Here is a 12,914-nt window from a genome sequence, read left to right as displayed (position 1 = left end):
ATATACGCCTATAGAAGCATAGAAATCCTTGGAGATACTTGCTATGAGTGTGAAAAGGAATCAGGCATAAATTAACCTTCAGTGGTTTATGAGAACAGGAAAACACTTGAGAACAGAATAAACTGTTGTTAATCTAGTGAAACACACAGAGTGTTATGCTTTCTCTTTGGTGTCAGGTAGCTACCAAATGCATTCCTTTTCAAAAAAGTTGCTAAGGAAAGACAAGAACCCTCCCCTTGCCCACTGATGTAAAGTCTGCTGGGTGGAATTTTGCCTAATCAGCCTTGCTCTCTAAGCTTTCACACAATCAGTGATGTTGGCTTCTCCTGAGGCCTCATTTTAATCTTCATAGATTTCTGAAAACGGAAGCTTTGCCCAGGCTGAGACAAGCGATTCTCCCCTTTCAAACGTTAATTTATTTCTTATTTTGGGTGACTGTTTCCAAACATAGACCGCTTTCTGTACTGCTTGTCCTCATACAAGGGTTTATAATTCTCTCATAGAGGGTTTTACATGAAAATGTCCATATGCTGTAGTTTTAGAAAAAAATATTTTGAGCAGTGAGATGAGAATGGGTTATAGCCAAGTCCTTGTGCAGTCTGAGAATCCCACTTTTAAAATATAACTGTTACAGGCAGTAATCAGAGTGGCTAAAAGTGTGGGCCCTGTTGTCAAGCAGACTTGGGTCTGAATCTTATTTTTGTTGATTATTTTTTTTATTGATCTTTACGAGTTACTTTTCCTCCCAGATACATAGTTTAACTGTCTGAAAAAAGAATACAAGTGGTATCTCCTGTGGATCTCCTTGATAGAAATTATTTTCTATCAGGAAATTATTTTACAAATTAAAGGCTTTGAGCACCTTCTCCCCACCCCTGTGAAAAGCAACCTGTTTGCCTTTCTAGAAAAACTCTAAATTCTTCTCCCTGCTCTGCCCTCAAGGCTGATCATTATGAACTTTAAGGACTCCGGGCTTTGGTTGGGATCAGCTGACGGGAAGTGTCCGGGAGATTTGCAGGGTGGAGGGAAGGGAGCTCAGGATATATTTTTTTTTTCTGTCCTCTCTGGATTCCGATAGCTGCTTTTCCCTCGCCTCTCCAGGGGTGGTAAAGGTAAATATCCCTAGCTAATCTAGGCTACTTCATCTGTCTTGGTTTCCCTTAAGCCCACCTCCGTCTTTGAAAACAGTGCCTGCGTTAAACTCTGCTCAGGTGTCCCATTTGAAGGGCTGTCAGTTTCCTGCTGGGAGCCTGAACTGAAGAAGGCTCTCTCCCTGCAGTTCCTTAAGGACGACAGGGCATGCTTTCTCAGTTCAGGGTGGGAGTCCCGCATGGTATTGCTCAGTGGGCCAGTTTGGGTTGTTGCTGCCATCAGGTGTTGCTGCTGAAATGGGCCTCGTGCCTTCCTTCTGCGTTCCTCCCTGATGATCTGGAGTGAGCCCCATCCATCCATTTCTGGCCTGATCTTTGAGCCTGGTGTGATCCCAGCCCATGCCTGCGGAGCAGCCGCGGGAGGTAGAGCACCAATGCTGCCTCGGGACAAGACCAGCAGTAGCCATTCTACCTGCCTTGGTCTTTGGCCCTTGGGCGTCCAGTGCACATCAGCGCCGCAGGCCTGACCTCACGGAGCTGCTCAGCTCCTGGAGTTCTGTCTCTCACACGTGCAGCCGTCTCCCCCAGCGCAAGCCTGCAGGGCAGGGTGGCTCTGTAAGTACGTGGCCTTTCTAATTCTCACACATGCTTTGTGTGGAACAAGTCCAGTCTCTCCCAGAAATTCTCTACGTGTTCCATGGAATCTGTGGTTAGAACTGTGATGCAGTATAGTGGTTTCCTCTGTTTTATATGTTTAAAAACATAATTCTAAGATGGTGTTGGTAGACTTCACGAGACTGCCAAAAGGGGCCATGGCACCAAAAAATGTCACCTGCTATCTAGCAGGTAGCATCCCCACCTGGTGGGAAACACCTCTTTCTGGGGATATGACACGGGCATGTTAATACTCACTTTGCAGGGTGGTTCAATGAGATGATAAATGGAAAGCACTCGGTTTCCACTTGCTCACCGTGGCAGGTACTGTGCTATTACCTAGTATCATAAAAATCATAAATACCTTAGTTTCTCCATCTTATTCAAAGCAATAATCTGCTTCAAATGTCAGAAAATGGGGAAGAAGATCCTTCTCTTTCTCCATTTGTCCCAACCTCCTTCCCCACCCCCACTGATATACACTAGCTAGGGAGCTCCTCTGTTTCCAGGGGTGGGGTGATACTTTCCTCTCCTTTCCCCGTCCACAGCCTCCACTCCTGCCCCGCCTTCCCAGACTCAAGTGCACGTCTGCCACAAACCAAATTAGTGAGACACCTGCCCATGGTAATGGGTTTGCAAGTTAATTTTGCTGTCATTGGTTGGTGCCTGCTTTGCCTAGGCCCTGTGCTTAATATGAGATGAAACACCTGATCTGGGTTCAATGATTGCACCATTTCATCCAACTGGGTTAAGCTGCCATGGAATGCATTGTATCTCTGGCTTCTTACTTCAAGCCAGAATGATATTCTAAAAGGTTGATGAAATATACTTGGAAGAGAATTAATTGCTGGTTTCGGGGAGATTATGACAAATTAATAAAAGGAGACAAAGGAGAGGAGAGGAAACTGATTTCAATTTGACTTAGACAAGGGATAGAAAAAACATATTTTGAACCTTGCGTAAGTTTGCTTACAATATTTAATGTTGTTTTTATAGTAATTATTTTCTTGAGTTTTATTTCCTAGAAGTTGAGTGGTGGATTGAATGATGTGTTATGAATCAAGAAATTGTAAACTGGGTCTTGTTTGGACAGTTGATACTTAAGAAGCTGGTTTTTGTTGTTTTACATTTTGTCTGAAAGACAGTTTTACAACTGAATAAGATACCTGTGGGGATTGGTGGAAAAATATTTGCAAAGGGTTTTGTCCTTAGAGCAACGCGTTTTATTGGCGGAGGGATTAGCATTAATGTTTCTTTGTGTGACATTTTAGTTTGGACCTGTTATCTTAATATTGACCTCAGAATCCACCATGCTAGAATCTCCAGTAGCTTTTACATTAGGTATATTGAGCTTAATGAACTTCGAACAAGCCAGGCAGCATTCAGAGGAGGATGTACGTCTTGGCTCTTTGGAATCTGGGCAGCCCTGAGCACACCCATTCAAAGAATTTCCAGCCTGCAATGACATTTTCCGTGCCACACTTTGAGCTCCAAAGTACAGTGGCACATGGGTGGACTTCGGAATTAACACATCTGGGCTCAGGTGCTAGTTCCGCCACTTACTAGCTGTGGGATCTTAGAGGTTTACTTAACCTCTTTGAGCCTTGGTTTACTCATTTGCAGTAAAGCGATAATAATGGCAACCTTGAAGCCTTGTTTTAAAGATTAGAATTAGTGAAAATCAAGCTTTTCTTATGATGCCAGGCACAGAGTCAGTGCTAAATATATGGGAGAAGTTGTTAGGATTATCTCTATCTCCTATTTCTCTACAATTTTTTTTTTTTTTTTTTTTGTGGTATGCGGGCCTCTCACTGTTGTGGCCTCTCCCGTTGCGGAGCACAGGCTCTGGATGCGCAGGCTCAGCGGCCATGGCTCACGGGCCCAGCCGCTCCGCGGCATGTGGGATCTTCCCGGACCGGGGCACGAACCCGTGTCCCCTGCATCGGCAGGCGGACTCTCAACCACTGCGCCACCAGGGAAGCCCTACAATTTTTTTTTAATGTTTAAATGTAGTGTCTCTAAAAGGCACAAACACTGTAAGTACCAGAATCTAGGTGCACAGCTGGCACAGAATGAATAATTGTTGAATTAATTGGATGAGCTCCTTCCATTTTCAGATGATCGCTAACATCCCATCTAATACCAATTTCTTTTTAAAAAATTTTTATTGAAGTATAGTTGATATACAATGTTGTGTTAGCTTCAGGTGTACAGCAAAGTGAATCAGTTATATATATACATATATCCACTCTTTTTCAGATTCATTTCCCGTATAGGTCATTACAGGGTACTGAGTAGAGTTCCCCGTGTTACACAGTAGGTCCTTATTAGTTATCTATTTTATATATAGTAGTGTGTATGTGTCAATTTCAATCTCCGAATTTATCCCACCCCGCCCCTTAGCCCCTGGTAACCATAAGTTTGTTTTCTATGTCTGTGACTCGATTTCTGTTTTGTAGATAGGTTCATTTTAGTGTCAGTGTCTTTGAGTCTATGAACAACCCTTATGGACAAGTGGTGTCACCGCTGGGAGCGGGAGTGTTGTGTGTGCAGCCACGTTTATGAGTAAAGATCTGCCTGCAAGTGTCTAGGGGAGAGGAGGTGGGCAGCGTGGACAGGGTGAGGTGGTCTTTCAGGAGAGTGGCTCACCCTGGGCACCCCTCTCTGTGGCTCTGACACTGTCCCTCTGAGCAGGGCCTGAGGAGCTGCTGGGAGAGGCCGTGGAAGGCATCTTGAAGGCACTTCTGCCTCTGAACAGAAAATGTGTTTCACAGAGTGGGTAGATTTGTTCTTTTTTTGTTGTTAGTTGAAGTATAGTTGACTTACAGTATTATATTAGTTTCAGCAGAGTGATTTGATATTTTTATGTATTATGCCCCATACAGAGTTATTATTGAGTATTTTCTCCGTGCTGTACATTATATGCTCGTGACTTATTTATTTTACAACTGGCAGCTTGTACCTCTTAATCCCCTCAACTATTTCACCCATCCCCCCACCCCTTCCCCCAGCAACTACTAGTTCACTGTATCTATGTCTCTGTTTTGTTGTATTTCTTTTGTTTTTTAGGTTCTACATATAAGTGAAAACATACAGTATTTGTCTTTCTCTTTCTGACTTATTTCACTTAGCATAATACCCTCTAGGTTCATCCATGTTGTCACAAATGGCAAGATTTCATATATATGTATATAACGTATCTTCTTCATCCATTTATCTATTGATGGACGCTTAGGTTACTTCCATATCTTGACTATTGTAAATAATGCTGCAGTGAACATTAAGGTGTATATATATTTTCAAATTAGTGTTTTCATTTTCTTTATAAATACCCAAAAGTAGAAATGCTGGATCGTATGGTGGTTCTATTTTTAATTTTTTGAGGAACCTCCATACTGTTCTCCATACTGGCTGCATTCAATTTACATTCCCACCAACAGTGCAGGAGGGCTCCCTTTTCTCCATATCCTCACCAGCACTTGTTATTTGTAGTCTTTGTGTGTGTGTGTGTGTGTGTGTGTGTGTGTGTGTGTTTTATTTTTTTTAACATTTTATTGGAGTATAATTGCTTTACAGTGGTGTGTTAGTTTCTGCTTTATAACAAAGTGAATCAGCTATGCGTATACATATATCCCCATATCTCCTCCCTCTTGCGTCTCCTTCCCATTCTCCCTATCCCACCCCTCTAGGCGGTCACAAAGCACTGAGCTAATCTCCCTGTGCTGTATTTGCAGTCTTTTTGATGATGGCCATTCTAACAGGTGTGAGGTGATATCTCATTATGGTTTTGATTTGCATCTCTCTGACGATTAGTGATGTTGAGCGTCTTTCATGTGCCTGTTGGCTATTCATATGTCTTCTTTGGAAAAATGGCTATTCAGATCCTCTGCCCATTTTTTAATCGAGTTTTTTTTTTAAATTAATTTATTTAATTTATTTTTGGCTACATTGGGTCTTGTTGCTGTGTGCGGGCTTTCTCTAGTAGTGGGGAGTGGGGGCTACTCTTCATTGTGGAGAACGGGCTCTAGGCACGTGGGCTTCAGTAGTTGTGGCACATGGGCTCAGTAGTTGTGGCTCGTGGGCTGTAGAGCTCAGGCTCAATAGTTGTGGTGCACGGGCTTAGTTGCTCTGTGGTATGGGGGATCTTCCTGCACCAGGGCTCAAACCCATGTCCCCTGCATTGGCAGGCAGATTCTTAACCACTGTGCCACCAGGGAAGCCTCCCCTTTTTAAAAATAAATTTATTTATTTATTTTTGGCTGCATTGGGTCTTCATCACTGTGCGTGGGATTTCTCTAGTTGCAGAGAGCAGGGGCTGCTCTTTGTCATGGTGCGTGGGCTTCTCACTGCGGTGGCCTCTCTTGTTGTGGAGCACAGGCTCTTGGCACGTGGGCACAGTAGTTGTGGCTCATGGGCTCTAGAGCACAGGCTCAGTAGTTGTGGCGCATGGGCTTAGTTGCTCTGTGGCATGTGGGATCTTCCTGGACCAGGGCTCTAACCCATTTCCCCTGCATTGACAGGTGGATTCTTAACCACTGCGCCCCCAGGGAAGCCCCGAGTTGTTGTTTTTTTGTTGTTGAGTTGTCTGGGTTCTTGTATATTTTTGGATATTAACCCCTTATTGAATATATATTTTGCAAATATTTTCACCCATTCAGTAGGTTGCCTTTTCATTTTGTTGATAGTTTCCTTTGTTATACAAAAACTTTTTAGTTTGATGTAGTCCCATTTGTTTATTTTTGTTTCCCTTGCCTGAGGAGACAGATCCAAAACAATATTGCTTAAGCTGAATCAAAGAGCATGCTGCCTATGTTTTCATCTAAAAGTTTTACTGTTTCAGGTCTTACATTTAAGTCTTTAATTGCTTTTGAGTTTATTTTTGTATGTGGTGTCGGCAGGCAGTCCAGTTTCATTCTTTTATATGTAGTTGTCCAGTTTTCCCACACCATTTATTGAAGAGGCTGTCTTTCCCCCATTGTATATTCTTGCCTCCTTTGTCATAGATTCATTGACCAAATAAACGTGGGTTTATTTCTGTGCTCTCTGTTCCATTCCATTGATCTGTGTGTGTGTGTGTGTTTGTGCCAGTACCATACTGTTTTGATTACTATAGCTTTGTAGTATAGTCTGAAGTCAGGGGGCATGATACCTCCAGCTCTCTCCTTTCTCAAGATTGCCTTGGCTATTCAGAGTGTATTTTTCATTTCAGTTGTTGTATTTTTCAGCTCTGATTGGTTCTTTTTAATATTTTCTAACACTTTGTTGAAGTTTTCACTGTGTTGCTGTATTCTTCTGCTGGGTTTGGTGAGCATTTTTTTTTTTTTTTTTTTTTTTTTTTCAGTACGTGGGCCTCTCACTGTTGTGGCCTCTCCCGTTGTGGAGCACAGGCTCCGGACGCACAGGCTCAGCAGCCATGGCTCACGGGCCCAGCCGCTCCGGAGCATGTGGGATCTTCCCGGACCGGGGCATGAACCCGTGTCCCCTTCATCGGCAGGGGGACTCTCAACCACTGCGCCACCAGGGAAGCCCTGGTGAGCATTTTTATTACTGTTGCTTTGAACTCTTTATCAGATAAATTATTTACAACCATTTCATTAGGATTTTCTCCTGGGGTTTTATTTTGTTCTTTCAGTTGGAACAAATTACTTTTTTTAAAAAAATTTTTATTGGAGTACAGTTGATTTACAACGTTGTGTTAGTTTCAGGTGTATAGCAAAGTGAATCAGTTATACATATGTCCACTTTTTTTAGATTCTTTTCCCATCATAGGCCATTACAGAGTGTTGAGTAGAGTTCCCTGTGCTATACAGTAGGTCCTTATTAGTTATCTATTTTATATATAGTAGTGTGTATATGTCAATCCCAGTCTTGCAGTTTATCCCTCCCACCCCCTCATCCCTTGGTAACCATGTTTGTTTTCTACATCTGTGACTCTACTTCTGGAACAAATTACTTTGTCATCTCATTTTGCCTGGTTTTCTGTGTCTGTTTCTATAAGGTAGGTGAAACAGTTACCTCTCCTCGTCTTGAAGGCATGGCCTTGAGTAGGCACGTCCCTGTGCAGACTGTGTGCGCCTGCAGCTTTGGTGGGAGGGCTGGATCTGGAGCTGGGTGTGTGCTGGGGTTTTTCCCAAGGCAGGCGGGGTGGGGGCTGCTGCCTTGTCAGGAGGGCTGGAGCTTGATCTGGGCATGGGTTGGGGGCTTCTGAGGCAGTCTTGGCAGGATGGCTAAAGCTCCAGGCTCTTTTTAACCTGCTGCTTTGTGCCGATGAGCTTGTGTGTGACCCTTTTAACCCCTTTAAGAGTGGAGTCTCGGTTTCCTACAGCCCTCAGGCTCTCCTGGATGTAAACCCTGCTGGTTTTCAAAGCCAGTTATGGGGGTTCGTCTTCCCTGTGCTGCCCCCTGGGCCTGGAGTGCCCAGTGTGGAGCCCAAACCCGTCATCCTTAGAGGGGACCTCTGAGTTTGTGATATCCCCTCCTGTTTGTGGATTGCTGCTCTGGGGGTGTGGGTCCTGACTAGATTATGTCTCCGCCCCTCCTTCCTGTCTCAGTATGGTTTATTCTTAATATCCCTATAAGGGCTGTCCCGCTAGTCTTCAGGTCGTTCTCAGGGAGACTTGTTCTACATGTAGCTGTGGTTTTGGTGTGTCCATGGGAGGAGATGTGCTCAGGATCTTCATATGTATTATAATTAATTTTATGCCAATAAATTCAAAATGTTTACATTACTAAAATAAAACTTACCAAAACTAATCCAACAAGAACTAAAACCCCTATAAACCTTTTTTTTTGTTTAAAGAACTTCTTGTGAAGAAATATCAGGCCCCAAAACTTTTTTGACAAATTCTTTTACATTTCAAGGAATAGATCCTTGAAATTTTACACAAAATCTTCCAGAAAGAAGAAAAAGAGGGAATTCTCCACAACTCATTTTTAGAGACTGGCATAACCTTTGTTTTTAATCTTTTTTGCAAGTTGTCTTATTTACAATGTCAACTTTCAAAAGTCACTAAAGTTAACTGGACAATAAACTAGGCAGAAATTGCTTTACAAAAAGAGGGAAAGCCCAAAATGCCACTTTCTATAGAGAATCAACAGTTCAGTTTTATTCAGAGCAAAGAAAAAAGAAACTTTTGATCATACTAGAAGAAACTCAGCCATAGGTTTGGAATCTGTATTGAAACTACACATGCAATGAGGACAATATTCCACTAATAAAATTGATTTGCTGCTGCATTTGTCAACTGTTTTTCTAATATTAACAATTATAAACAGAGCACTGCAACTAGTATTTGGAACAATTCTTACAGTGTTACAGCGTCAGGCACAAAATTTTACTTCTCCTCACACCACTGGTTCTCTTTGGGTACCTGGGCTTCCTCTTCTTCCGTAAAATCATTTTTGATATTGAATGTCTTTCGAATCTCCTCAGGAGTTTTCCTCTTGATCATAATGGCAACCATCTTGCAGATAACATCAAGCAAACCTTTGATGTCTAAGCAGTTTGCAGCCAGGATCAGCTCAAAAAGTGTTCCTTGGTCAACTTTCAGGAATTCTTGATTCCAAACAGGGATATCATCTGTTCACTTTTCTTTGTCCTCACCATCCTCAGGAGGAGGCGGATCATCCTTGTGGTGGGTGCACCACTGAAAGACCTTTTTAATATTGCTGCATTAACATTTGGCAAAGGGACTGGGTCATCATCTCCTTCATCATCCATTCCCAAATCTTCCAACATGGTCTTGATAGTCACAGACTGTTTGGCAATTTCAGCATCAACTTGCAAATATCTCTCCATTAGAGCTCTGCAACTTAATTGAAGGCGTGGTGTTAGGTCTCAAGGAGACTGTGGGCTGGAGGCTGATGAGAGCAGGGCGGTGTCTGCAAACAGAAAAACAGAAAGGCGGAGAACAAGGCCAACACCTGTTCTGTTTCATTCTTGACATGATTTATCTGTGGTGCTTTTTTATCTGTGCCTGCTTTCTTCTTGGCTAGGGTTGACAGACATTTGACAATTTTAGTATCTTTCCAAAGGACTGATTTTTAGGTTTGTTGATTCTGTCTCTTTATATATCCTTATTTTATTTTATTATTATTTTTTAGAGCATAGTTGATTTACAGTGTTGCGTTAGTTTCAGGTGTACAGCAAAGTGAATCAGTTATACATGTACATATATCCCCTCTTTTTTGGATTCTTTTCCCATATAGGTCATTACAGAGTATTGGGTAGAGTTCCCTGTGCTATACAGTAGGTCCTTATTAGTTATCTATTTTATATATAGTAGTGTGTGTATGTCAATCCCAATCTCCCAATTTATATAGATAGATCTATATGGATATAGAACAAAGTGGAAAAATCATGTATCATTACCTTTATATTATGTATACATATTGTATAAGATATATGTTCCCTTTTATCTCATTCCATTTTCCCCCTGTTTAGAAGTTTTATGTTTTATGTATATTATTTTGGTCATAACCATTTATATTTTAACATGCCTATTTAACAAAGTCTAAAGTTTGTATATATTTTTGCCTTCTTCCTGACAATACATTGATCATAGAATATTATAATTCTCATCATCCTCTCTCAGTTTATATGTTATTCTTTTTCAGCATTCTAGTTCTGTCCTGCCTTCTCTCTCATTATCCATTATTACTATTGTTTTAAACAGTTCGTATTTGTTTAGATTTCCTCACATGTTTACTAACATCTTTGACCACTATCTTTCTTGAGTCTCAGATCTTTGATCAGGGATATGTTTCCTTAGGCCTGAAGTACATCCTTTAGAATTTTCTTTACCAAAGGACTATTGGTGGTAAACTCCTTCAGTTTTTCTAAATTCTTTCAAGAAACTGACTTTAATTCTTCCTTGTTCTTGAAAGAAGTTTCTTTGGGTATAAAAATCTAGGCTGGCATTTATTTTCTTCATGCACATTAAATATATTGTTTCACTGTCAGCTTTCATTTTTGCTTCTGTGAGTTCAACTATAATTGCCATTCCTAAGTTGATGATATTTTTTTCTCCCTTTTTATGATCTTCTCTTTTTCTTTGGTGTTCGGAAGCTTCACTGCTTTGTCTCAGTGAGAATTTCTAAAAAACCCCTTGATGTGACGATTGCTGTCTTTCACCAATTCTGTAAATAGTGCTTCCACTCACTGCCTCTATTGTTTCCACCTGAAACTGCAAGTGGACGTAAGTTGGACCCTTTTGTATCCTCTATGCCTTCAGACCTCTATTTTATATTTGTCTCTCTTTGTCTCTGTGAGGTGCATCCTGGTGCATATTTTCAAAGTTGTCATTTTCCTTAAGCATGTAAAACATTGTTATTTTTCATTTTGTACTGTAGGGTTCCAGTATCTGAAGTCTTTGTGGGATTGACTATATGGTTTGTTGTTTTTCCTGGCTCTCACTTGTGGTATGTTGTTTCTCCATGTTTAGTACTTTTATACTGTGAGCTGTTTGTTTTCCTTGGAACTTTATCTATGAGAATTTTTTGAGGCCTGGGATGATGGTGTTACTCCAGTGAGGGTTTGTGTTTGCTTCTGCCATTTACCTTGGCGTATAGCTACCCCAGGGCTGACTTTATTATTTTTATTTATTTACTTTTTAATTAATTAATTTTTATTTATTTATTTTGGCTGCATTGGGTCTTTGTTGCTGCACGCGGGCTTTCTCTAGTTGTGGAGAGCGGGGGCTACTCTTCGTTGCGGTGCACAGGCTTCTCATTGTGGTGGCTTCTCTTGTGAAGCATGGGCTCTAGGTGCGCGGGCTTCAGTAGTTGTGGCACGTGGGCTCAGTAGTTGTGGCTTGTGGGCTCTAGAGCACAGGCTCAGTAGTTGTGGTGCACGGGCTTAGTTGCCCCCTGGCACGTGGGATCTTCCCGGACCAGGGCTCGAACCCGTGTCCCCTGCATTGGCAGGCGGATTCTTAACCACTGTGCCACCAGAGAAGTCCCGCTAGGGCTAACTTTAAATTAAATTCTGTACTTGAGGTGTGTGTGTGTTTATCACATAATTAGTGTGTATTTGGACCACAAACCTATGTGAGAGCTGGTTTGTGGTAGTGAATTTTAAGAAATCTAAAAAATTCTAGGCAGCACTAAGGATGAAAGAGGCAAGTTTATGTTATTCTCTTTGTGTGTTTCCACTGAAGGGTATAGTTAGACTCCTTACTTGGGCGGCCCTAGAGTTTTCCTCTCTTGTCGGCATCCCTATAGCTTTGAGCACCAAGGCTTTCTTTCCATTTAGGCCATTGCTTCAATTGAAACGTTTATTACCTTTTTCTGGCACTACTGTAATAGCTGCTTTGTTTCTTGGTCCAAGGATTTCCCCCTCTCTCTCATTTTTAAGCTGCTGTCAGAGTGATCTTTTTAAGAAATCAAAAGGATAATCTGATTGTCATACAGACAGAGAAAAAACATCCGACGTGAAAAGAATTTCACAACTGTCCGTAGGCTGCAGTTGGACTCTGCCCTCAGCCACAGCAGACTCTCCAGCCACTCCCCTACCCTGTGCGTTCTGTACTTAAGCCGCTGTAGATTCTTCATCATTTTCTGAATAATCTTCAGCATCTTCTTGCCTTTGCACATGCTGGGATCCCACCTGTGACACCTCTGAACCTCACAACTGGGACCAGGGCAAGGCAAGTGAGTGTCTGGGCTGCAGAATTTAAGGAGACACTCGCTGTCAGGCTCGTACAGGTGCTGTCTTGCTTCTGCCGAATGAACTGCCTAATGAAGTTGTCAAAGTCAAACTCATGTGTTACCTGTTTACCTTCCTACAGAAGGAAAGTAGCCTGTGCTAAATACCATTATCCTGGGAGGACAGGAACCATGTCTGTTAGGTATTGTTTCACCAGTGTCTGGAGCAGTACCCAGTACAGAGCAGGTGCTCAGTAAATACTTGGTGAATGAATGAATGAATGAATAAGTAGATTCTGAGTTTCTTGATGGCAGAGAATAAGTCATGTTCCTCTGTTCCCTGCTGTCTTATAATTCATTCATTCTGGATCCTTGAAAGATGTTTGTTAGTTGCACAAGTGGAAGGAGGAGGCTCTGTTTAGTCCTATCCAGGCCTGGCAGCTTTCTGGGTGAACCTCAGTCCTGTGACTCATCTGTTGTCTGCTTGCTTACAGCTCCTTCCTCTTAACGTTTTATGGAGGGCGT

General features: G+C 42.0%; 1 long non-coding RNA gene and 1 pseudogene across 1 annotated transcript in view; one reads left to right on the top strand and one right to left on the bottom strand.

The window, feature by feature from the left end:
* The first annotated feature begins 1,125 nt into the window (after nt 1-1,125).
* Nucleotides 1,126-12,914, top strand: part of LOC141278515 (uncharacterized) — an 87,860-nt gene continuing 76,071 nt past the window's right edge. Inside the window, exon 1 of the long non-coding RNA XR_012331271.1 lies at nt 1,126-1,706. This is a non-coding gene — a long non-coding RNA (uncharacterized lncRNA). The remainder of the gene's footprint in view (nt 1,707-12,914) is intronic.
* Nucleotides 8,692-12,338, bottom strand: LOC101320924 (S-phase kinase-associated protein 1 pseudogene; annotated as a pseudogene).

This window comes from Tursiops truncatus, chromosome 4 (assembly GCF_011762595.2).
Source record: "Tursiops truncatus isolate mTurTru1 chromosome 4, mTurTru1.mat.Y, whole genome shotgun sequence".
NCBI classification, from domain to species: Eukaryota; Metazoa; Chordata; class Mammalia; order Artiodactyla; family Delphinidae; genus Tursiops; species Tursiops truncatus.
This window is presented reverse-complemented; position numbering and strand designations above follow the sequence as displayed.